The sequence below is a fragment of the Eurosta solidaginis genome, chromosome 3, assembly GCF_040869045.1.
Source record: "Eurosta solidaginis isolate ZX-2024a chromosome 3, ASM4086904v1, whole genome shotgun sequence".
NCBI classification, from domain to species: domain Eukaryota; kingdom Metazoa; phylum Arthropoda; class Insecta; order Diptera; family Tephritidae; genus Eurosta; species Eurosta solidaginis.
In genome coordinates, this window is record NC_090321.1 from 246,475,865 (window position 1) to 246,503,351 (window position 27,487).

Genomic DNA, 27,487 nt, shown 5'->3' on the forward strand with positions numbered 1-27,487 from the left:
TCAACACTTTGAACAAGATCTTGATTATGTCATACCGCTTAAGTCCGAGCAGTGTTGTTAGTCAAAATTTATTTCAGTGCTCTCAACTTTGGTTATTTGGCAGTATTCGATAGAACATAAGTACTAGCAGTTTGGAAAAAAATTAAACTAATTAAGTGCACGCTCTGTTCTTTTCATAAAAACATAAAGCTAATATAATAAGAAATTTCTATAGAAATGCTGTATAAATATTTTGTATATTTCACCATTAAAGACATTGAAATTTTAATCAGGTGCTTCTAACCAAAAGTTTGCACAAGATTTTTAATAAGTTTTCTCAAAAAAACTTTAAGCTTACAAAACGTGATTTGGACCCCACATTCTCTACCAAAAACATCAAAAGTCTATAGTAAGAAGGTTGTTTTATTTGAGGCGACGTAAACTCATTTTCAAAATTCTTATAGAAGCGGTCTGAAACACATTAATTTTAAGAACATAAGAATGATAGAATGATGCCTAAATCCATTACAAATTAAGGTCGCAGTAACGCTTTGAACAAGACCTTGATTATGTCATACCGCTTAAGTTCAAGCAGTGTTGTTACTCAAAATTTATTGCACTGCACTCCCAACTCTGGTTATTTGGCAGTATAATACGGTAGATCACACTAGTAGTTTGGCAATAAATGAAACTAACTAAGTACACGCTCTGTTCTTTTCATAAAAACATAAAGCTAATATAATAAGAAATTTCTATAGAAATGCCATTTTAAAAAGCTGTATAAATATTTTGTATATTTCACCATTAAAGGCATTGAAATTTTAATTAGACGCTTCTAACCAAAATTTTGCACAAGATTTTTAATAGGCTTTCTCAAAAAATCGTTAAGCTTACAAAACGTGATTGGGACCCCACATTCTCTACTAAAAACATCAATAGTCTACAGTATGAAGGTTGTTTTATCTGAGGCGACGTAAATTCATTTTCAAAATTCTTATAGAAGCCGTCTGAAACACATTAATTTTAAGAGCATAAGAATGATAGAATGATGCTAAAATCCATTACAATTTAAGGTTGCATTAACACTTTGAACGAGACCTTGATTATGTCATACCGCTTAAGTTCAAGCAGTGTTGTTACTCAAAATTTATTGTACTGCACTCCCAAATCTTGTTATTTGGCAGTATAATACGATAGATCATACTAGCAGTTTGCCAATAAATGAAACTAATTAAGTGCACGCTCTGTTCTTTTCATAAAAACATAAAGCTAATATAATAAGAAATTTCCATAGAAATGCTATTTTAAAAAGCTGTATAAATATTTTGTATATTTCACCATTAAAGGCATTGAAATTTTAATTAGGCGCTTCTAACCAAAAGTTTGCACACGACTTTTAATAAGTTTTCTCAAAAAATCGTTAAGCTTACAAAACGTGATTGGGACACCACATTCTTCTACTAAAAACATCAAAAGTCTACAGTATGAAGGTTGTTTCATTTGAGGCGACGTAAACTCTTTTTCAAAATTCTTATAGAAGCGGTCTGAAACACATTAATTTTAAGAACATAAGAATGATAGAATGATGTTTAAATCCATTACAAATTAAGGTCTCATTAACACTTTGAACAAGATCTTGATTATGTCATACCGCTTAAGTCCGAGCAGTGTTGTTAGTCAAAATTTAGTGCAGTGCTCTCAACTTTGGTTATTTGGCAGTATACGATAGAACATACTAGCAGTTTGAAAAAAATGAAACTAATTAAGTGCACGCTCTGTTCTTTTCAAAAAAACTTAAAACTAATATAATAAAAAATTTCTATAGAAATGCTATTTTAAAAAGCTGTATAAATATTTTGTATATTTCACCATTAAAGGCATTGTAATTTTAATTAGGCGCTTCTAACCAAAAGTTTGCACAAGATTTTTAATAAGTTTTCTCAAAAAACCGTTAAGCTTACAAAACGTGGTTGGGACCCCACATTCTCTACTAAAAACATCAAAAGTCTACAGTATGAAGGTTGTTTTATTTGAGGCGACGTAAACTCATTTTCAAAATTCTTATAGAAGCCGTCTGAAACACATTAATTTTAAGAACATAAGAATGATAGAATGATGCTTAAATCCATTACAAATTAAGGTCTCATTAACACTTTGAACAAGATCTTGATTATGTCATACCGCTTAAGTCCGAGCAGTGTTTTTAGTCAAAATTTATTGCAGTGCTCTCAACTTTGGTTATTTGGCAGTATACGATAGAACATACTAGCAGTTTGAAAAAAAATGAAACTAATTAAGTGCACGCTCTGTTCTTTTCAAAAAAACATAAAGCTAATATAATAAAAAATTTCTATAGAAATGCTATTTTAAAAAGCTGTATAAATATTTTGTATATTTCACCATTAAAGCATTGAAATTTTAATTAGGCGCTTCTAACCAAAAGTTTGCACAAGAGATTGAATAAGTTTTCTCAAAAAACCGTTAACCTTACAAAACGTGATTGGGTCCCCACATTCTCTACTAAAAACATCAAAAGTCTACAGTATGAAGGTTGTTTTATTTGAGGCGACGTAAACTCATTTTCAAAATTCTTATAGAAGCCGTCTGAAACACATTAACTTTAAGAACATAAGAATGATAGAATGATGCTTAAATCCATTACAAATTAAGGTCTTATTAACACTTTGAACAAGATCTTGATTATGTCATACCGCTTAAGTCCGAGCAGTGTTGTTAGTCAAAATTTATTGCAGTGCTGTCAACTTTGGTTATTTGGCAGTATACGATAGAACATACTAGCAGTTTGAAAAAAAAATGAAACTAATTAAGTGCACGCTCTGTTCTTTTCAAAAAAACATAAAGCTAATATAATAAAAAATTTCTATATTCTCTACTAAAAACATCAGAAGTCTACAGAATGAAGATTGTTTTATTTGAGGCGACGTAAACTCATTTTCAAAATTCTTATAGAAGCCGTCTGAAACACACTAATTTCAAGAACATAAGAATGATAGAATGATGCATTACAAATTAAGGTCTCATTAACACTTTGAACAAGATCTTGATTATGTCACACCGCTTAAGTCCGAGCAGTGTTGTTAGTCAAAATTTATTGAAGTGCTCTCAACTTTGGTTATTTGGCGGTATTCGATAGAACATAAGTACAAGCAGTTTGAAAAAAAAATGAAACTAATTAAGTGCACGCTCTGTTCTTTTCATAAAAACATAAAGCTAATATAATAAGAAATTTCTATAGAAATGCTGTATAAATATTTTGTATATTTCACCATTAAAGGCATTGAAATTTTAATTAGGTGCTTCTAACCAAAAGCTTGCACAAGATTTTTAATAAGATTTCTCAAAAAACCATTAAGCTTACAAAACGTGATTGGGGCCCCACATTCTCTACTAAAAACATCAAAAGTCTACAGTAAGAAGGTTGTTTTATTTGAGGCGACGTAAACTCATTTTCAAAATTCTTATAGAAGCCGTCTGAAACACATTAATTTTAAGAACATAAGAATGATAGAATGATGCCTAAATCCATTACAAATTAAGGTCTCATTAACACTTTGAACAAGATCTTGATTATGTCATACCGCTTAAGTCCGAGCAGTGTTGTTAGTCAAAATGTATTGCAGTGCTCTCAACTTTGGTTATTTGGCAGTATACGATAGAACATACTAGCAGTTTGAAAAAAAATTAAACTAGTTAAGTGCACGCTCTGTTCTTTTCATAAAAACATAAAGCTAATATAATAAGAAATTTCTATAGAAATGCTGTATAAATATTTTGTATATTTCACCATTAAAGACATTGAAATTTTAATTAGGTGATTCTAACCAAAAGCTTGCACAAGATTTTTAATAAGTTTTCTCAAAAAACCATTAAGCTTACAAAACGTGATTGGGACCCCACATTCTCCACTAAAAACATCAAAAGTCTACAGTAAGAAGGTTGTTTTATTTGAGGCGACGTAAACTCATTTTCAAAATTCTTATAGAAGCCGTCTGAAACACTTTAATTTTAAGAACATAAGAATGATAGAATGATGCCTAAATCCGTTACAAATTAAGGTCTCATTAACACTTTGAAAAAGATCTTGATTATGTCATACCGCTTAAGTTCGAGCAGTGTTGTTAGTCAAAATTTATTGCAGTGCTCTCAACTTTGGTTATTTGGCAGTATACGATAGAACATACTAGCAGTTTGAAAAAAAATTAAACTAGTTAAGTGCACGCTCTGTTCTTTTCATAAAAACATAAAGCTAATATAATAAGAAATTTCTATAGAAATGCTGTATAAATATTTTGTATATTTCACCATTAAAGGCATTGAAATTTTAATTAGGTGATTCTAACCAAAAGCTTGCACAAGATTTTTAATAAGTTTTCTCAAAAAACCATTAAGCTTACAAAACGTGATTGGGACCCCACATTCTCCACTAAAAACATCAAAAGTCTACAGTAAGAAGGTTGTTTTATTTGAGGCGACGTAAACTCATTTTCAAAATTCTTATAGAAGCCGTCTGAAACACATTAATTTTAAGAACATAAGAATGATAGAATGATGCCTAAATCCATTACAAATTAAGGTCTCATTAACACTTTGAAAAAGATCTTGATTATGTCATACCGCTTAAGTTCGAGCAGTGTTGTTAGTCAAAATTTATTGCAGTGCTCTCAACTTTGGTTATTTGGCAGTATACGATAGAACATACTAGCAGTTTGAAAAAAAATTAAACTAGTTAAGTGCACGCTCTGTTCTTTTCATAAAAACATAAAGCTAATATAATAAGAAATTTCTATAGAAATGCTGTATAAATATTTTGTATATTTCACCATTAAAGGCATTGAAATTTTAATTAGGTGATTCTAACCAAAAGCTTGCACAAGATTTTTAATAAGTTTTCTCAAAAAACCATTAAGCTTACAAAACGTGATTGGGACCCCACATTCTCCACTAAAAACATCAAAAGTCTACAGTAAGAAGGTTGTTTTATTTGAGGCGACGTAAACTCATTTTCAAAATTCTTATAGAAGCCGTCTGAAACACATTAATTTTAAGAACATAAGAATGATAGAATGATGCCTAAATCCATTACAAATTAAGGTCTCATTAACACTTTGAACAAGATCTTGATTATGTCATACCGCTTAAGTCCGAGCAGTGTTGTTAGTCAAAATTTATTGCAGTGCTCTCAACTTTGGTTATTTGGCAGTATACGATAGAACATACTAGCAGTTTGAAAAAAAAATGAAACTAATTAAGTGCACCCTCTGTTCTTTTCATAATAACATAAAGCTAATATAATAAGAAATTTCTATAGAAATGCAGTATAAATATTTTGTATATTTGAACATTAAAGGCATTGAAATTTTAATTAGGTGCTTCTAACCAAAAGTTTACACACGATTTTTAATAAGTTTTCTCAAAAAACCGTTAAGCTTACAAAACGTGATTGGGACACCCCATTCTCTACTAAAAACATCAAAAGTCTACAGTATGAAGGTTGTTTTATTTGAGGCGACGTAAACTCATTTTCAAAACTCTTATAGAAGCGGTCTGAAACACATTAATTTTAAGAACATAAGAATGATAGAATGATGCCTAAATCCATTACAAATTAAGGTCTCATTAACACTTTGAACAAGATCTTGATTATGTCATACCGCTTAAGTCCGAGCAGTGTTGTTAGTCAAAATTTATTGCAGTGCTCTCAACTTTGGTTATTTGGCAGTATACGATAAAACATACTAGCAGTTTGAAAAAAAAAATGAAACTAATTAAGTGCACCCTCTGTTCTTTTCATAAAAACATAAAGCTAATATAATAAGAAATTTCTATAGAAATGCTGTATAAATATTTTGTATATTTCAACATTAAAGGCATTGAAATTTTAATCAGGTGCTTCTAATCAAAAGTTTGCACAAGATTTTTAATAAGTTTTCTCAAAAAAACTTTAAGCTTACAAAACGTGATTTGGACCCCACATTCTCTACCAAAAACATCAAAAGTCTATAGTAAGAAGGTTGTTTTATTTGAGGCGACGTAAACTCATTTTCAAAATTCTTATAGAAGCCGTCTGAAACACATTAATTTTAAGAACATAAGAATGATAGGATGATGCCTAAATCCATTACAAATTAAGGTCTCAACACTTTGAACAAGATCTTGATTATGTCATACCGCTTAAGTCCGAGCAGTGTTGTTAGTCAAAATTTATTTCAGTGCTCTCAACTTTGGTTATTTGGCAGTATTCGATAGAACATAAGTACTAGCAGTTTGGAAAAAAATTAAACTAATTAAGTGCACGCTCTGTTCTTTTCATAAAAACATAAAGCTAATATAATAAGAAATTTCTATAGAAATGCTGTATAAATATTTTGTATATTTCACCATTAAAGACATTGAAATTTTAATCAGGTGCTTCTAACCAAAAGTTTGCACAAGATTTTTAATAAGTTTTCTCAAAAAAACTTTAAGCTTACAAAACGTGATTTGGACCCCACATTCTCTACCAAAAACATCAAAAGTCTATAGTAAGAAGGTTGTTTTATTTGAGGCGACGTAAACTCATTTTCAAAATTCTTATAGAAGCGGTCTGAAACACATTAATTTTAAGAACATAAGAATGATAGAATGATGCCTAAATCCATTACAAATTAAGGTCGCAGTAACGCTTTGAACAAGACCTTGATTATGTCATACCGCTTAAGTTCAAGCAGTGTTGTTACTCAAAATTTATTGCACTGCACTCCCAACTCTGGTTATTTGGCAGTATAATACGGTAGATCACACTAGTAGTTTGGCAATAAATGAAACTAACTAAGTACACGCTCTGTTCTTTTCATAAAAACATAAAGCTAATATAATAAGAAATTTCTATAGAAATGCCATTTTAAAAAGCTGTATAAATATTTTGTATATTTCACCATTAAAGGCATTGAAATTTTAATTAGACGCTTCTAACCAAAATTTTACACAAGATTTTTAATAGGCTTTCTCAAAAAATCGTTAAGCTTACAAAACGTGATTGGGACCCCACATTCTCTACTAAAAACATCAAAAGTCTACAGTATGAAGGTTGTTTTATCTGAGGCGACGTAAATTCATTTTCAAAATTCTTATAGAAGCCGTCTGAAACACATTAATTTTAAGAGCATAAGAATGATAGAATGATGCTAAAATCCATTACAATTTAAGGTTGCATTAACACTTTGAACGAGACCTTGATTATGTCATACCGCTTAAGTTCAAGCAGTGTTGTTACTCAAAATTTATTGTACTGCACTCCCAAATCTGGTTATTTGGCAGTATAATACGATAGATCATACTAGCAGTTTGCTAATAAATGAAACTAATTAAGTGCACGCTCTGTTCTTTTCATAAAAACATAAAGCTAATATAATAAGAAATTTCCATAGAAATGCTATTTTAAAAAGCTGTATAAATATTTTGTATATTTCACCATTAAAGGCATTGAAATTTTAATTAGGCGCTTCTAACCAAAAGTTTGCACACGACTTTTAATAAGTTTTCTCAAAAAATCGTTAAGCTTACAAAACGTGATTGGGACACCACATTCTTCTACTAAAAACATCAAAAGTCTACAGTATGAAGGTTGTTTCATTTGAGGCGACGTAAACTCTTTTTCAAAATTCTTATAGAAGCGGTCTGAAACACATTAATTTTAAGAACATAAGAATGATAGAATGATGTTTAAATCCATTACAAATTAAGGTCTCATTAACACTTTGAACAAGATCTTGATTATGTAATACCGCTTAAGTCCGAGCAGTGTTGTTAGTCAAAATTTATTGCAGTGCTCTCAACTTTTGTTATTTGGCAGTATACGGTAGAATATACTAGCAGTTTGGAAAAAATGAAACTAATTAAGTGCACGCTCTGTTCTTTTCATAAAAACATAAAGCTAATATAATAAGAAATTTCTATAGAAATGCTATTTTAAAAAGCTGTATAAATATTTTGTATATTTCACCAATAAAGGCATCGACATTTTAATTGGACGCTTCTAACCAAAAGTTTGCACAAGATTTTTAATAGGCTTTCTCAAAAAATCGTTAAGCTTACAAAACGTGATTGGGACCCCACATTCTCTACTAAAAACATCAAAAGTCTACAGTATGAAGGTTGTTTTATTTGAGGCGACGTAAACTCATTTTCAAAATTCTTTTAGAAGCCGTCTGAAACACATTAATTTTAATAACATAAGAATGATAGAATGATTCTTAAATCTTAATAAGTTTTCTCAAAAAACCGTTAAGCTTACAAAACGTGATTGGGTCCCCACATTCTCTACTAAAAACATCAAAAGTCTCCAGTATGAAGGTTGTTTTATTTGAGGTGACGTAAACTCCTTTTCAAAATTATTATAGAAGCCGTATGAAACACATTAAGTTTAAGAACATAAGAGTTTTAGAATGATGCTTAAATCCATTACAAATTAAGGTCGCAGTAACACTTTGAACAAGACCTTGATTATGTCATACCGCTTAAGTTCATGCAGTATTGTTACTCAAAATTTATTGCACTGCACTCCCAAATCTGGTTATTTGGCAGTATAATACGATAGATCATACTAGCAGTTTGGCAATAAATGAAACTAATTAAGTGCACGCTCTGTTCTTTTCATAAAAACATAAAGCTAATATAATAAGAAATTTCCATAGAAATGCTATTTTAAAAAGCTGTATAAATATTTTGTATATTTCACCATTAAAGGCATTGAAATTTTAATTAGGCGCTTCTATCCAAAAGTTTGCACAAGATTTTGAATAAGTTTTCTCCTAAAACCGTTAAGCTTACAAAACGTGATTGGTACACCACATTCTCTACTAAAAACATCAAAAGTCTACAGAAGGAAAGTTGTTTTATTTGAGGCGACGTAAACTCATTTTCAAAATTCTTATAGAAGCCGTCTGAAACACATTAATTTTAAGAACATAAGAATGATAGAATGATTCTTAAATCCATTACAAATTAAGGTCTCATTAACACTTTTAAACGGTATGACATAATCAAGATCTTGTTCAAAGTTTTAATTAGACCTTAATTTGTAATGGATTTAAGAATCATTCTATCATTCTTATGTTCTTAAAATTAATGTGTTTCAGACGGCTTCTATAAGAATTTTGAAAATGAGTTTACGTCGCCTCAATTAAAACAACCTTCATACTGTAGACTTTTGATGTTTTTACTAGAGAATGTGGGGTCCCAACCACGTTTTGTAAGCTTAACGGTTTTTTGAGAAAACTTATTAAAAATCTTGTGTTGATAGCACTGCAATAAATTTTGACTAACAACACTGCTCGGACTTAAGCGGTATGACATAATCAAGATCTTGTTCAAAGTTTTAATGAGACCTCAATTTGTAATGCATCATTCTATCATTCTCATGTTCTTAAAACTAATGTGTTTCAGACGGCTTCTATAAGAATTTTGAAAATGAGTTTACGTCACCTCAAATAAAACAACCTTCACACTGTAGACTTATGATGTTTTTAGTAGAGAATATGGGGACCCTTTAATGGTGAAATATACAAAATATTTATACAGCTTTTTAAAATAGCATTTCTATAGAAATTTCTTATTATATTTGCTTTATGTTTTTATGAAAAGAACAGAGCGTGCACTTAATTAGTTTCATTTTTTTTTCAAACTGCTAGTATGTTCGATCGTATACTGCCAAATAACCAAAGTTGAGAGCACTGCAATAAATTTTGACTAACAACACTGCTCGGACTTAAACGGTATGACATAATCAAGATCTTGTTCAAAGTGTTAATTAAAACTTTGAACAAGATCTTGATTATGTCATACCGCTTAAGTCCGAGTGTTGTTAGTCAAAATTTATTGCAGTTCTCTCAACTTTGGTTATTTGGCAGTATACGATAGAACATACTAGCAGTTTGAAAAAAAATGAAACTAATTAAGTTCACGCTCTGTTATTTTCAAAAAAACATAAAGCTAATATAATAAGAAATTTCTATAGAAATGCTATTTTAAAAAGCTGTATAAATATTTTGTATATTTCAGCATTAAAGGAATTGAAATTTTAATTAGGCGCTTCTAACCAAAAGTTTGCACAAGATTTTTAATAAGTTTTCTCAAAAAACCGTTAAGCTTACAAAACGTGGTTGGGACCCCACATTCTCTACTAAAAACATCAAAAGTCTACAGTATGGAGGTTGTTTTAATTGAGGCGACGTAAACTCATTTTCAAAATTCTTATAGAAGCCGTCTGAAACACATTAATTTTAAGAACATAAGAATGATAGAATGATTCTTAAATCCATTACAAATTAAGGTCTAATTAAAACTTTGAACAAGATCTTGATTATGTCATACCGCTTAAGTCCGAGTGTTGTTAGTCAAAATTTATTGCAGTGCTCTCAACTTTGGTTATTTGGCAGTATACGATAGAACATACTAGCAGTTTGAAAAAAAATGAAACTAATTAAGTTCACGCTCTGTTATTTTCAAAAAAACATAAAGCTAATATAATAAGAAATTTCTATAGAAATGCTATTTTAAAAAGCTGTATAAATATTTTGTATATTTCAGCATTAAAGGAATTGAAATTTTAATTAGGCGCTTCTAACCAAAAGTTTGCACAAGATTTTGAATAAGTTTTCTCAAAAAACCGTTAAGCTTACAAAACGTGGTTGGGACCCCACATTCTCTACTAAAAACATCAAAAGTCTACAGTATGGGGGTTGTTTTAATTGAGGCGTCGTAAACTCATTTTCAAAATTCTTATAGAAGCCGTCTGAAACACATTAATTTTAAGAACATAAGAATGATAGAATGATTCTTAAATCCATTACAAATTAAGGTCTAATTAAAACTTTGAACAAGATCTTGATTATGTCATACCGCTTAAGTCCGAGTGTCGTTAGTCAAAATATATTGCAGTTCTCTCAACTTTGGTTATTTGGCAGTATACGATAGAACATACTAGCAGTTTGAAAAAAAATGAAACTAATTAAGTTCACGCTCTGTTATTTTCAAAAAAACATAAAGCTAATATAATAAGAAATTTCTATAGAAATGCTATTTTAAAAAGCTGTATAAATATTTTGTATATTTCAGCATTAAAGGAATTGAAATTTTAATTAGGCGCTTCTACCCAAAAGTTTGCACAAGATTTTGAATAAGTTTTCTCAAAAAACCGTTAAGCTTACAAAACGTGGTTGGGACCCCACATTCTCTACTAAAAACATCAAAAGTCTACAGTATGGAGGTTGTTTTAATTGAGGCGACGTAAACTCATTTTCAAAATTCTTATAGAAGCCGTCTGAAACACATTAATTTTAAGAACATAAGAATGATAGAATGATTCTTAAATCCATTACAAATTAAGGTCTAATTAAAACGTTGAACAAGATCTTGATTATGTCATACCGCTTAAGACCGAGTGTTGTTAGTCAAAATTTATTGCAGTGCTCTCAACTTTGGTTATTTGGCAGTATACGATAGAACATACTAGCAGTTTGAAAAAAAATGAAACTAATTAAGTTCACGCTCTGTTATTTTCAAAAAAAACATAAAGCTAATATAATAAGAAATTTCTATAGAAATGCTATTTTAAAAAGCTGTATAAATATTTTGTATATTTCAGCATTAAAGGAATTGAAATTTTAATTAGGCGCTTCTAACCAAAAGTTTGCACAAGATTTTTAATAAGTTTTCTCAAAAAACCGTTAAGCTTACAAAACGTGGTTGGGACCCCACATTCTCTACTAAAAACATCAAAAGTCTACAGTATGGAGGTTGTTTTAATTGAGGCGACGTAAACTCATTTTCAAAATTCTTATAGAAGCCGTCTGAAACACATTAATTTTAAGAACATAAGAATGATAGAATGATTCTTAAATCCATTACAAATTAAGGTCTAATTAAAACTTTGAACAAGATCTTGATTATGTCATACCGCTTAAGTCCGAGTGTTGTTAGTCAAAATTTATTGCAGTGCTCTCAACTTTGGTTATTTGGCAGTATACGATAGAACATACTAGCAGTTTGAAAAAAATGAAACTAATTAAGTTCACGCTCTGTTATTTTCAAAAAAACATAAAGCTAATATAATAAAAAATTTCTATAGAAATGCTATTTTAAAAAGCTGTATAAATATTTTGTATATTTCACCATTAAAGCATTGAAATTTTAATTAGACGCTTCTAACCAAAAGTTTGCACAAGATTTTGAATAAGTTTTCTCAAAAAACCGTTAAGCTTACAAAACGTGATTGGGACACCACATTCTCTACTAAAAACATCAAAAGTCTACAGAAGAAAAGTTGTTTTATATGAGGCGACGTAAACTCATTTTCAAAATTCTTATAGAAGCCATCTGAAACACATTAATTTTAAGAACATAAGAATGATAGAATGATTCTTAAATCCATTACAAATTAAGGTCTCATTATCACTTTGAACAAGATCTTGATTATGTCATACCGCTTAAGTCCGAGCAGTGTTGTTAGTCAAAATTTATTGCAGTGCTCTCAACTTTAGTTATTTGGCAGTATACGATAGAACATACTAGCAGTTTGAAAAAAAAATGAAACTAATTAAGTGCACGCTCTGTTCTTTTCAAAAAAACATAAAGCTAATATAATAAAAAATTTCTATAGAAATTCTATTTTAAAAAGCTGTATAAATATTTTGTATATTTCACCATTAAAGCATTGAAATTTTAATTAGGCGCTTATAACCAAAAGTTTGCACAAGATTTTGAATAAATTTTCTCAAAAAACCGTTAAGCTTACAAAACGTGATTGGGACACCACATTCTCTACTAAAAACATCAAAAGTCTACAGAAGGAAAGTTGTTTTATTTGAGGCGACGTAAACTCATTTTCAAAATTCTTATAGAAGCCGTCTGAAACACATTAATTTTAAGAACATAAGAATGATAGAATGATTCTTAAATCCATTACAAATTAAGGTCTCATTAACACTTTGAACAAGATCTTGATTATGTCATACCGCTTAAGTCCGAGCAGTGTTGTTAGTCAAAATTTATTGCAGTGCTCTCAACTTTGGTTATTTGGCAGTATACGATAGAACATACTAGCAGTTTGAAAAAAAAAAAAAATGAAACTAGTTAAGTACACGCTCTGTTCTTTTCATAAAAACATAAAGCTAATATAATAAAAAATTTCTATAGAAATGCTATTTTAAAAAGCTGTATAAATATTTTGTATATTTAACCATTAAAGCATTGAAATTTTAATTAGGCGCTTCTAACCAAAAGTTTGCACAAGATTTTGAATAAGTTTTCTCAAAAAACCGTTAAGTTTACAAAACGTGATTGGGACACCACATACTCTACTAAAAACATCAAAAGTCTACAGAAGGAAAGTTGTTTTATTTGAGGCGACGTAAACTCATTTTCAAAATTCTTATAGGAGCCGTCTGAAACACATTAATTTTAAGAACATAAGAGTGATAGAATGATTCTTAAATCCATTACAAATTAAGGTCTCATTAACACTTTGAACAAGATCTTGATTATGTCATACCGCTTAAGTCCGACCAGTGTTGTTAGTCAAAATTTAGTGCAGTGCTCTCAACTTTGGTTATTTGGCAGTATACGATAGAACATACTAGCAGTTTGAAAAAAAATGAAACTAATTAAGTGCACGCTCTGTTCTTTTCAAAAAAACTTAAAGCTAATATAATAAAAAATTTCTATAGAAATGCTATTTTAAAAAGCTGTATAAATATTTTGTATATTTCACCATTAGAGGCATTGTAATTTTAATTAGGCGCTTCTAATCAAAAGTTTGCACAAGATTTTTAATAAGTTTTCTCAAAAAACCGTTAAGCTTACAAAACGTGGTTGGGACCCCACATTCTCTACTAAAAACATCAAAAGTCTACAGTATGAAGGTTGTTTTATTTGAGGCGACGTAAACTCATTTTCAAAATTCTTATAGAAGCCGTCTGAAACACATTAATTTTAAGAACATAAGAATGATAGAATGATGCTTAAATCCATTACAAATTAAGGTCTCATTAACACTTTGAACAAGATCTTGATTATATCATACCGCTTAAGTCCGAGCAGTGTTGTTAGTCAAAATTTATTGCAGTGCTCTCAACTTTGGTTATTTGGCAGTATACGATAGAACATACTAGCAGTTTGAAAAAAAATGAAACTAATTAAATGCACGCTCTGTTCTTTTCAAAAAAACATAAAGCTAATATAATAAATAATTTCTATAGAAATGCTATTTTAAAAAGCTGTATAAATATTTTGTATATTTCACCATTAAAGCATTGAAATTTTAATTAGGCGCTTCTATCCAAAAGTTTGCACAAGATTTTGAATAAGTTTTCTCAAAAAACCGTTAAGCTTACAAAACGTGATTGGTACACCACATTCTCTACTAAAAACATCAAAAGTCTACAGAAGGAAAGTTGTTTTATTTGAGGCGACGTAAACTCATTTTCAAAATTCTTATAGAAGCCGTCTGAAACACATTAATTTTAAGAACATAAGAATGATAGAATGATTTTTAAATCCATTACAAATTAAGGTCTCATTAACACTTTGAACAAGATCTTGATTATGTCATACCGCTTAAGTCCGAGCAGTGTTGTTAGTCAAAATTTATTGCAGTGCTCTCAACTTTGGTTATTTGGCAGTATACGATAGAACATACTAGCAGTTTGAAAAAAAATGAAACTAATTAAATGCACGCTCTGTTCTTTTCAAAAAAACATAAAGCTAATATAATAAATAATTTCTATAGAAATGCTATTTTAAAAAGCTGTATAAATATTTTGTATATTTCACCATTAAAGCATTGAAATTTTAATTAGGCGCTTCTATCCAAAAGTTTGCACAAGATTTTGAATAAGTTTTCTCAAAAAACCGTTAAGCTTACAAAACGTGATTGGTACACCACATTCTCTACTAAACACATCAAAAGTCTACAGAAGGAAAGTTGTTTTATTTGAGGCGACGTAAACTCATTTTCAAAATTCTTATAGAAGCCGTCTGAAACACATTAATTTTAAGAACATAAGAATGATAGAATGATGCTTAAATCCATTACAAATTAAGGTCTAATTAAAACTTTGAACAAGATCTTGATTATGTCATACCGCTTAAGTCCGAGCAGTGTTGTTAGTCAAAATTTATTGCAGTGCTCTCAACTTTGGTTATTTGGCAGTATACGATAGAACATACTAGCAGTTTGAAAAAAAAAAATGAAACTAATTAAATGCACGCTCTGTTCTTTTCAAAAAAACATAAAGCTAATATAATACAAAATTTCTATAGAAATGCTATTTTAAAAAGCTGTATAAATATTTTGTATATTTCACCATTAAAGCATTGAAATTTTAATTAGGCGCTTCTAACCAAAAGTTTGCACAAGATTTTGAATAAGTTTTCTCAAAAAACCGTTAAGCTTACAAAACGTGATTGGTACACCACATTCTCTACTAAAAACATCAAAAGTCTACAGAAGGAAAGTTGTTTTATTTGAGGCGACGTAAACTCATTTTCAAAATTCTTATAGAAGCCGTCTGAAACACATTAATTTTAAGAACATAAGAATGATAGAATGATTCTTAAATCCATTACAAATTAAGGTCTCATTAACACTTTGAACAAGATCTTGATTATGTCATACCGCTTAAGTCCGAGCAGTGTTGTTAGTCAAAATTTATTGCAGTGCTCTCAACTTTGGTTATTTGGCAGTATACGATCGAACATACTAGCAGTTTGAAAAAAAATGAAACTAATTAAGTGCACGCTCTGTTCTTTTAATAAAAACATAAAGCTAATATAATAAAAAATTTCTATAGAAATGCTATTTTAAAAAGCTGTATAAATATTTTGTATATTTCACCATTAAAGCATTGAAATTTTAATTAGGCGCTTCTAACCAAAAGGTTGCACAAGATTTTGAATAAGTTTTCTCAAAAAAACCGTTAAGCTTACAAAACGTGGTTGGGACCCCACATTCTCTACTCAAAACATCAAAAGTCTACAGTATCGAGGTTGTTTTAATTGAGGCGACGTAAACTCATTTTCAAAATTCTTATAGAAGCCGTCTGAAACACATAAATTTTAAGAACATAAGAATGATAGAATGATTCTTAAATCCATTACAAATTAAGGTCTAATTAAAACTTTGAATAAGATCTTGATTATGTCATACCGCTTAAGTCCGAGTGTTGTTAGTCAAAATTTATTGCAGTGCTCTCAACTTTGGTTATTTGGCAGTATACGATAGAACATACTAGCAGTTTGAAAAAAAAAATGAAACTAATTAAGTTCTTTTCATAAAAATATAAAGCTAATATAATCAGAAATTTCTACAGAAATGCTATTTTAAAAAGCTGTATAAATATTTTGTATATTTCACCATTAAAGGCATTGTAATTTTAATTAGGCGCTTCTAACCAAAAGTTTGCACAAGATTTTTAATAAGTTTTCTCAAAAAACCGTTAAGTTTACAAAACGTGATTGGGTCCCCACATTCTCTACTAAAAACATCAAAAGTCTACAGTATGAAGGTTGTTTTATTTGAGGCGACGTAAACTCATTTTCAAAATTCTTATAGAAGCCGTCTGAAACACATTAATTTTAAGAACATAAGAATGATAGAATGATGCTTAAATCCATTACAAATTAAGGTCTCATTAACACTTTGAACAAGATCTTGATTATGTCATACCGCTTAAGTCCGAGCAGTGTTGTTAGTCAAAATTTATTGCAGTGCTCTCAACTTTGGTTATTTGGCAGTATTCGATAGAACATAAGTACTAGCAGTTTGGAAAAAAATGAAACTAATTAAGTGCACGCTCTGTTCTTTTCATAAAAACATAAAGCTAATATAATAAGAAATTTCTATAGAAATGCTGTATAAGTATTTTGTATATTTCACCATTAAAGACATTGAAATTTTAATTAGGTGCTTCTAACCAAAAGTTTACACAAGATTTTTAATAAGTTTTCTCAAAAAACCGTTAAGCTTACAAAACGTGATTGGGACACCCCATTCTCTACTAAAAACATCAGAAGTCTACAGAAAGAAGGTTGTTTTATTTGAGGCGACGTAAACTCATTTTCAAAATTCTTATAGAAGCCGTCTGAAACACATTAATTTTAAGAACATAAGAATGATAGAATGATGCACTACAAATTAAGGTCTCATTAACACTTTGAACAAGATCTTGATTATGTCATACCGCTTAAGTCCGAGCAGTGTTGTTAGTCAAAATTTATTTCAGTGCACTCAACTTTGGTTATTTGGCAGTATACGATAGAACATACTAGCAGTTTGAAAAAAAATGAAACTAATTAAGTGCACGCTATATTCTTTTCATAAAAATATAAAGCTAATATAATCAGAAATTTCTACAGAAATGCTATTTTAAAAAGCTGTATAAATATTTTGTATATTTCACCATTAAAGGCATTGAAATTTTAATTAGGCGCTTCTATCCAAAAGTTTGCACAAGATTTTTAATAAGTTTTCTCAAAAAACCGTTAAGTTTACAAAACGTGATTGGGTCCCCACATTCTATACTAAAAACATCAAAAGTCTACAGTATGAAGGTTGTTTTATTTGAGGCGACGTAAACTCATTTTCAAAATTCTTATAGAAGCCGTCTGAAACACATTAATTTTAAGAACATAAGAATGATAGAATGATGCACTACAAATTAAGGTCTCATTAACACTTTGAACAAGATCTTGATTATGTCATACCGCTTAAGTCCGAGCAGTGTTGTTAGTCAAAATTTATTTCAGTGCTCTCAACTTTGGTTATTTGGCAGTATACGATAGAACATACTAGCAGTTTGAAAAAAAATGAAACTAATTAAGTGCACGCTATATTCTTTTCATAAAAATATAAAGCTAATATAATCAGAAATTTCTACAGAAATGCTATTTTAAAAAGCTGTATAAATATTTTGTATATTTCACCATTAAAGGCATTGAAATTTTAATTAGGCGCTTCTAACCAAAAGTTTGCACAAGATTTTTAATAAGTTTTCTCAAAAAACCGTTAAGTTTACAAAACGTGATTGGGTCCCCACATTCTATACTAAAAACATCAAAAGTCTACAGTATGAAGGTTGTTTTATTTGAGACGACGTAAACTCATTTTCAAAATTCTTATAGAAGCCGTCTGAAACACACTAATTTTAAGAACATAAGAATGATAGAATGATGCCCTACAAATTAAGGTCTCATTAACACTTTGAACAAGATCTTGATTATGTCATACCGCTTAAGTCCGAGCAGTGTTGTTAGTCAAAATTTATTGCAGTGCTCTCAACTTTGGTTATTTGGCAGTATACGATAGAACATACTAGCAGTTTGAAAAAAAAATGAAACTAATTAAGTGCACGCTATGTTCTTTTCATAAAAACATAAAGCTAATATAATAAGAAATTTCTATAGAAATGCTGTATAAAAATTTTGAATATTTCAACATTAAAGGCATTGAAATTTTAATTAGGTGCTTCTAACCAAAAGTTTACACAAGATTTTTAATAAGTTTTCTCAAAAAACCGTTAAGCTTACAAAACGTGATTGGGACACCCCATTCTCTACTAAAAACATCAGAAGTCTACAGAATGAAGGTTGTTTTATTTGAGGCGACGTAAACTCATTTTCAAAATTCTTATAGAAGCCGTCTGAAACACATTAATTTTAAGAACATAAGAATGATAGGATGATGCCTAAATCCATTACAAATTAAGGTCTCATTAACACTTTGAACAAGATCTTGATTATGTCATACCGCTTAAGTCCGAGCAGTGTTGTTAGTCAAAATTTATTTCAGTGCTCTCAACTTTGGTTATTTGGCAGTATACGATAGAACATACTAGCAGTTTGAAAAGAAATGAAACTAATTAAGTACACGCTCTGTTCTTTTCATAAAAACATAAAGCTAATATAATAAGAAATTTCTATAGAAATGCTGTATAAATATTTTGTATATTTCACCATTAAAGGCATTGAAATTTTAATTAGGTGCTTCTAACCAAAAGTTTGCACAAGATTTTTAATAAGTTTTCTCAAAAAACCATTAAGCTTACAAAACGTGATTGGGACCCCACATTCTCTACTAAAAACATCAAAAGTCTACAGTAAGAAGGTTGTTTTATTTGAGGCGACGTAAACTCATTTTCAAAATTCTTATAGAAGCCGTCTGATATACATTAATTTTAAGAACACAAGAATGATAGAATGATGCCTAAATCCATTACAAATTAAGGTCTCATTAACACTTTGAACAAGATCTTGATTATGTCATACCGCTTAAGGTCGAGCAGTGTTGTTAGTCAAAATTTATTGCAGTGCTCTCAACTTTGGTTATTTGGCAGTATACGATAGAACATACTAGCAGTTTGAAAAAAAATGAAACTAGTTAAGTGCACGCTCTGTCCTTTTCATAAAAACATAAAGCTAATATAATAAGAAATTTCTATAGAAATGCTATTTTAAAAAGCTGTATAAATATTTTGTATATTTCACCACTAAAGGCATTGAAATTTTAATTAGGTGCTTCTAACCAAAAGTTTGCACAAGATTTTTAATAAGTTTTCTCAAAAACCGTTAAGCTTACAAGACGTGATTGGGACCCCACATTCTCTACTAAAAACGTCAAAAGTCTACAGTATGAAGGTTGTTTTATTTGAGGCGACGTAAACTCATTTTCAAAATTCTTATAGAAGCGGTCTGAAACACATTAATTTTAAGAACATAAGAATGATAGAATGATGCCTAAATCCATTACAAATTAAGGTCTCATTAGCACTTTGAACAAGATCTTGATTATGTCATACCGCTTAAGTCCGAGCAATGTTGTTAGTCAAAATTTATTGCAGTGCTCTCAACTTTGGTTATTTGGCAGTATACGATAGAACATACTAGCAGTTTGAAAAAAAATGAAACTAATTAATTGCACGCTATATTCTTTTCATAAAAATATAAAGCTAATATAATAAGAAATTTCTATAGAAATGCTGTATAAATATTTTGTATATTTCAACATTAAAGGCATTGAAATTTTAATTAGGTGCTTCTAACCAAAAGTTTGCACAAGATTTTTAATAAGTTTTCTCAAAAAACCGTTAAGCTTACAAAATGTGATTGCGACCCCACATTCTCTACTAAAAACATCAAAAGTCTACAGTAAGATGGTTGTTTTATTTGAGGCGACGTAAACTAATTTTCAAAATTCTTATAGAAGCCGTCTGAAACACATTAATTTTAAAAACATAAGAATGATAGAATGATGCCTAAATCCATTATAAGTTAAGGTCTCATTAACACTTTGAACAAGATCTTGATTATGTCATACCGCTTAAGTCCGAGCAGTGTTGTTAGTCAAAATTTATTGCAGTGCTCTCAACTTTGGTTATTTGGCAGTATACGATAGAACATACTAGCAGTTTGAAAAAAAATGAAACTAATTAAGTGCACGCTCTGTTCTTTTCATAAAAACATAAAGCTAATATAATAAGAAATTTCTATAGAAATGCTATTTTAAAAAGCTGTATAAATATTTTGTATATTTCACCACTAAAGGCATTCAAATTTTAATTAGGCGCGTCTAACCAAAAGTTTGCACAAGATTTTTAATAAGTTTTCTCAAAAAACCGTTAAGCTTACAAAACGTGATTGGGACCCCATATTCTCTACTAAAACATCAAAAGTCTACAGTAAGATGGTTATTTTATTTGAGGCGACGTAAACTCATTTTCAAAATTCTTATAGAAGCGGTCTGAAACACATTAATTTTAAGAACATAAGAATGATAGAATGATGCCTAAATCCATTACAAATTAAGGTCTCATTAACACTTTGAACAAGATCTTGATTATGTCATACCGCTTAAGTCCGAGCAGTGTTGTTAGTCAAAAAATATTGCAGTGCTCTCAACTTTGGTTATTTGGCAGTATACGATAGAACATACTAGCAGTTTGAAAAAAAAAAAATGAAACTAATTAAGTGCACGCTCTGTTCTTTTCATAAAAACATAAAGCCAATATAATAAGAAATTTCTACAGAAATGCCATTTTAAAAACTTGTATAAATATTTAGCATTTTTCACCATTAAGAAAGAAAAAAAATTTAGATGGAAATGCTTAAGAAAATTTTAAGTACATACCAATAGTAAAACGGTAATAGGGTCAGAAAATTTTATAAAAAAAAACTGGTCGAACGGGTTAATTTCCCTGATCTTTTAAATGGACGTACCGGTGAAGCACTCAGATTCGTGGCGATGGAATTAATGTTTGCCCCAACAGATCTTCCGTATGAGCGGAGTACATGAGAAAAATGCTGAGTTGGCTGCAGAACTACCTAACTAGACAGGTAGCTGGTTAATGAAAACTTAGTGTTCCGTTAACAATTATTATTTTTTCGTTCGCAAAATCGAAGAACACCGCAAAACAACTGATTGGATGTTATCAGCGCCTTCAGAATTATTAGATGTACCACACTACGTTGACAAAGCGAGGTATCTAATGTCTAGGCAAGGAGTCTGAGCTTTCCCGGCTTTGCTACTTCTTCCTGCTAGCAACCACAACTTCAAAAGGAAGAAGGGACACCCCCATTGGTTGCATTTACCAAGTGGAAAATAGTTTGTTCACAACAGAAATGTAAGTAGATGAGACAAGAAATAGATGCGCATACATGTACACACCAGCTTAGAGCATAGAGAATATTACACACATATGTACACAGCAACAAAGAGCACAGACGGCATTAAACACACATACACATAGAGCACAGCAGTGAAGAAGTGAGATGCAGAGATATGAGAGAAGTAAATGAGAAACATTCTTCAATTCCATCTGAAGATGTTAATTTACCCGAAGTTGATTCCATCGAGTTTAAATTTATCCGAATCTTACCAGGCCGCAGTAATTTTTGCTATATTCCACCGTACTCTGATCTATCAGTGCATATGCACAATATTTCACTGTTGCAGACAGTCAATTCGATGACAAAGCCCACGGAATCAATGATTGTATTAGGCGACTTTAACCTGCCACATATATATTGTAACACCTTTGATCACAATATTGTCTCTGTATTATCCAAGATGCATAACAATGACTTTTTGAATGGAATTACTTATCTTTGCCTTAATCAGATCAACTTCTTTCCGAATAAGTATAGAACATTCTTAGACTAAGCATTTGTTGACGACACATCTAAATTCTCTATAAATCGAAGAGATTTACCATCCTTCTCTTGAGCTAACTTACGAAATCATAAGCAACGAAGTCGGCTGCACTAACAAAATACGTGTCTCTACCATGTGCTTTGATTTTTCCAAAACTAATTTTAACAATTTAAATAAAGAGCTTTCTGAGATAACGTGGCCTCGATATTCAGAGGATGTAGAGCAAAACGTTTTACATTTTAATAAAACCATTTATACTTTATTTGAAAAACATGTCCCCAAACGCACATGCTCGTACAATGAACCAGTGCATGCCTGGTTTACTAAAGAGCTAAACGCTTTAAAAAATAAGAAATCAGGTTTATTCAAATTATATAAGAAAACCGGTTTACATTCTGATTATGCACAGTACGCTATTTTCCGTCATAAATATTTTGAACTTAATAAAAAGTTTTATAAAGTTTTACATATGTAAAAAAGAAACATTATTTGCAACCCGAAGTCATTTTATAATGTCGTAAATTCTAAATGCAGAACTAACGGTGTTTCCTCTGCCACGAAGTTTAGAAATAGCATTTCCAGCCACAATCAAGAGATTGCAAACTTCCTCGCTTAATTCTTTCACTCTAATTATTCTGCTGTGGTTGCTTCATCACCTATAAATTGTCTATATGAGCTCCATTCTAGTAACTCAATATATGCTCCACACTTGTTGCCTGAAGATATTCTATTACATCTTACAGACCCTAAAAGGGTCTTTCAAATACGGTTCCGATTTGATCCCAACCCGTTTTCTTAAAAAATGTGCGGAACACATTTGTCAGCGCCTTACTGATCTGTTTAACCTGTCTTTAAAAAATGGCATTTTCCCGACGGCTTGGAAGGAATCTTTTCTTATCCCACTCCATAAAAAAGGAAGCTAGTCGTCTATTGAAAACTATCGTGGAATAGCAAAGCTCTCCGCTATCCCTAAGCTTTTCGAAGCAATCGTTACTAATCACCTTAAATTTTCGATTTCTACATTGATAGATAGTTCTCAGGCATGGCTTTCGTAGAGGCAAATCAACCACAGCCAATCAGCTTCAATTTACAACTATCGTCTTTAATGGGTTTAAAAACAATCATCATACCGACGTTATATACACTGATTTTAGCAAGGCATTCTACAAAGTATACCACTCATTACTTGTCTATAAACTCGAATTGCTTGGCTTTCAACCTGGCATATCTCGCTGGATCTCCTCCTATCTTTGCGGCAGAACTCAAAGAGTAATTTTTAAAAACACTTGTTCAAATGTCGTAGATGTTCGCTCCGGTTTGCCTCAGGGCAGCCATCTCGGTCCGATTATGTTTTTGCTCTTTAGAAGCGATATTGCCACAACTATAAAATATTCTAAAATATTAATGTATGTCGAGGACGTACAACTTTTTAAGTCATACGCGTCGGTTGAAGAGCGTTCTGTACTCCGTTCGGATTTATATTGTTTAGTTATTTGGTGTAATTCGAATTTTATGCCGCTCAACATAGAAAAATGTAAATTCATGTGTTTTTCAAGTGGAGCGTACAGTCAGCTTCTTGCACAATTAATGGCCAAACTTTGGAAAGCGTTGATTTTTTTGTCGATTTGGGAGTTACAATGAATTGCAAACTTAGTTTCAACCCTCATATTAGTGCCACAGTCAATAAATCGAGAGGAGTTTTAGCATTTGTGAAAAGATTGGCAAAAGAGTTTCGTGATCCTTACGTTACAAAAACCCTTTTTACATCATTGGTGAGGCCGATATTAGAATATAGATCGATAATTTGGAATCCGCGTTATCAAGTTCATGTGGATAGACTAGAATCAATTCAAAAACAGTTTTTACTTTTCGCCATTAAGAAATCTTCAATGAGACGCCTTATATAATCTTCCTCCTTACATTAATCGGTTAAAACTAATAAAGAAGTAAACTTGAATATTCCATGCCGAGTTCCAAGGCATTATAAACGTATAATTCTTAAACAATGCAGAAACTTCCAACTAAGTGAACATTTTCTAGGTTTGTGTGAAGATTATAACACTCACTCGAGAATAACTGATGTTTCGGACTCGCTGTTTACCATGAAAAAAGAAAAAACGGTTCTATCTACTCTTAATAATTATAATATTATATGTGTACATTTAATCTACTGCATTTGTGAATCTATATTCGTTTGTGAATCTATCAGCTGATGAGTTTCTCTGTAGCTGAGCAGTTTTAGGTCTCGGCGCTTAAGAAGCCACTGCCTCTTAAAGACTGGGTAACCATAAAAATTATAAAAAAAATTATAAAATAAATAAAACATAAATAAGGATTAGAATAAAACAAGTAAGGAAGGTTAAGTTCGGGTGTAACCGAACATTACATACCCAGTTGAGAGCTATGGTGACAACATAAGGGAAAATAACAATGTAGGAAAATGAACTGAGGGAATGTGTTTGTATGACATACGTATCAAATGAAAGGCATTAAAGAGTATTTTGTGAGGGAGTGGGCCATAGTTCTATAGGTGGACGCCATTTAGGGATATGGCCATAAAGGTGGATCAGGGTTCACTCTAGAATGCGTTTGTACGATATGGGTATCAAATGAAAGGTGTTAATGAGTATTTTAAAAGGGGGTGGGCCTTAGTTCTATAGGTGGACGCCGTTTCGAGATATCGCCATAAAGGTGGACCAGGGGTGACCCTAGAATTTGTTTGAACAATATGGGCATCAAACGAAAGGTGTTAATGAGTATTTTAAAAGGGAGTGGGCCTTAGTTCTATAGGTGGACGCCGTTTCGAAATATCGCCACAAAGGTGGACAAGGGGTGACTCTAGAATGTGTTTGTACGATATGGGTATCAAATTAAAGGTACTAATGAGGGTTTTAAAAGGGAGTGGTGGTTGTTGTATAGGTGGTCGCCTTTTCGAGATGTCGCCATAAAGGTGGACCAGGGGTGACTCTAGAATGCGTTTGTACGATATGGGTATCAAATGAAAGGTGTTAATGAGTATTTTAAAAGGGAGTGGGCCTTAGTTCTATAGGTGGACGCCGTTTCGAAATATCACCACAAAGGTGGACCAGGGGTGACTCTAGAATGTCTTTGTACGATATGGGTATCAAATTAAAGGTATTAATGAGGGTTTAAAAGGGAGTGGTGGTTGTTGTATAGGTGGTTGAATTTTCGAGATATCGCCATAAAGGTGGACCAGGGGTGACCCTAGAATTTGTTTGTACAATATGGGCATCAAACGAGTGGTGTTAATGAGTATTTTAAAAGGGAGTGGGCCTTAGTTCTATAGTGGACGCCGTTTCGAGATATCGCCATAAAGGTGGACCAGGGGTGACCCTAGAATTTGTTTGTACAATATGGGCATCAAACGAAAGGTGTTAATGAGTATTTTAAAAGGGAGTGGGCCTTAGTTCTATAGGTGGACGCCGTTTCGAAATATCGCCACAAAGGTGGACCAGGGGTGACTCTAGAATGTGTTTGTACGATATGGATATCAAATTAAAGGTATTAATGAGGGTTTAAAAGGGAGTGGTGGTTGTTGTATAGGTGGTTGAATTTTCGAGATATCGCCATAAAGGTGGACCAGGGGTGACCCTAGAATTTGTTTGTACAATATGGGCATCAAACGAGTGGTGTTAATGAGTATTTTAAAAGGGAGTGGGCCTTAGTTCTATAGGTGGATGCCGTTTCGAAATATCGCCATAAAAGTGGACCAGGGGTGACTCCAGAATGTGTTTGTACGATATGGGTATCAAATTAAAGGTACTAATGAGGGTTTTAAAAGGGAGTGGTGGTTGTTGTATAGGTGGTCGCCTTTTCGAGATATCGCCATAAAGGTGGACCAGGGGTGACTCTAGAATGCGTTTGTACGATATGGGTATCAAATGAAAGGTATTAATGAGTATTTTAAAAGGGAGTAATCCTTAGTTCCATAGGTGGACGCCGTTTCGAGATATCGCCATAAAGGTGGACCGGGGGTGACCCTAGAATTTGTTTGTACAATATGGGCATCAAACGAATGGTGTTAATGAGTATTTTAAAAGGGAGTGGGCCTTAGTTCTATAGGTGGATGCCGTTTCGAAATATCGCCACAAAAGTGGACCAGGGGTGACTCTAGAATGTGTTGTACGATATGGGTATCAAATTAAAGGTATTAATGAGTATTTTAAAAGGGAGTAATCCTTAGTTCCATAGGTGGACGCCGTTTCGAGATATCGCCATAAAGGTGGACCGGGGGTGACCCTAGAATTTGTTTGTACAATATGGGCATAAAACGAATGGTGTTAATGAGTATTTTAAAAGGGAGTGGGCCTTAGTTCTATAGGTGGATGCCGTTTCGAAATATCGCCACAAAAGTGGACCAGGGGTGACTCTAGAATGTGTTGTACGATATGGGTATCAAATTAAAGGTATTAATGAGGGTTTTAAAAGGGAGTGGTGGTTGTTGTATAGGTGGTCGCCTTTTCGTGATATCGCCATAAAGGTGGACCAGGGGTGACTCTAGAATGCGTTTGTACGATATGGGTATCAAATGAAAGGTGTTAATGAGTATTTTATAAGGTAGTAATCCTTAGTTCCATAGGGGGACGCCGTTTCGAGATATCGCCATAAAGGTGGACCAGGGCTGACCCTAGAATTTGTTTGTACAATATGGGTATCAAAAGAAAGGTGTTAATGAGTATTTTAAAAGGGAGTAATCCTTAGTTCCATAGGTGGACGCCGTTTCGAGATATCGCCATAAAGGTGGACCAGGGGTGACCCTAAAATTTGTTTGTACAATATGGGTATCAAAAGAAAGGTGTTAATGAGTATTTTAAAAGGGCGTGGGGCTTAGTTCTATAGGTGGACGCCTTTTCGAGATATCGCCATAAAGGTGGACCAAGGGTGACTCTAGAATGAGTTTGTACGATATGGGTATCAAATTGAAGGTATTAATAAGAGTTTTAAAATGGAGTGGTGGTAGTTGTATATGTGAAGGCGTTTTCCAGATATCGACCAAAATGTGGACGAGGGTGACCCAGAATATTATCTGTTGGATACCGCTAATTTATTTATATATGTAATACCTGCCAAGATTTCAAGGGTTCTTTATTTCGCCCTGCAGAACTTTTTCATTTTCTTCTACTTAATATGGTAGGTGTCACAACCATTTTATAAAGTTTTTTCTAAAGTTATATTTCGCGTCAATAAAACAATCCAATTACCTTACCATGTTTCATCCCTTTTTTCGTATTTGGTATAGAATTATGGTATATTTTTCATTTTTCGTAATTTTCGATATCGAAAAAG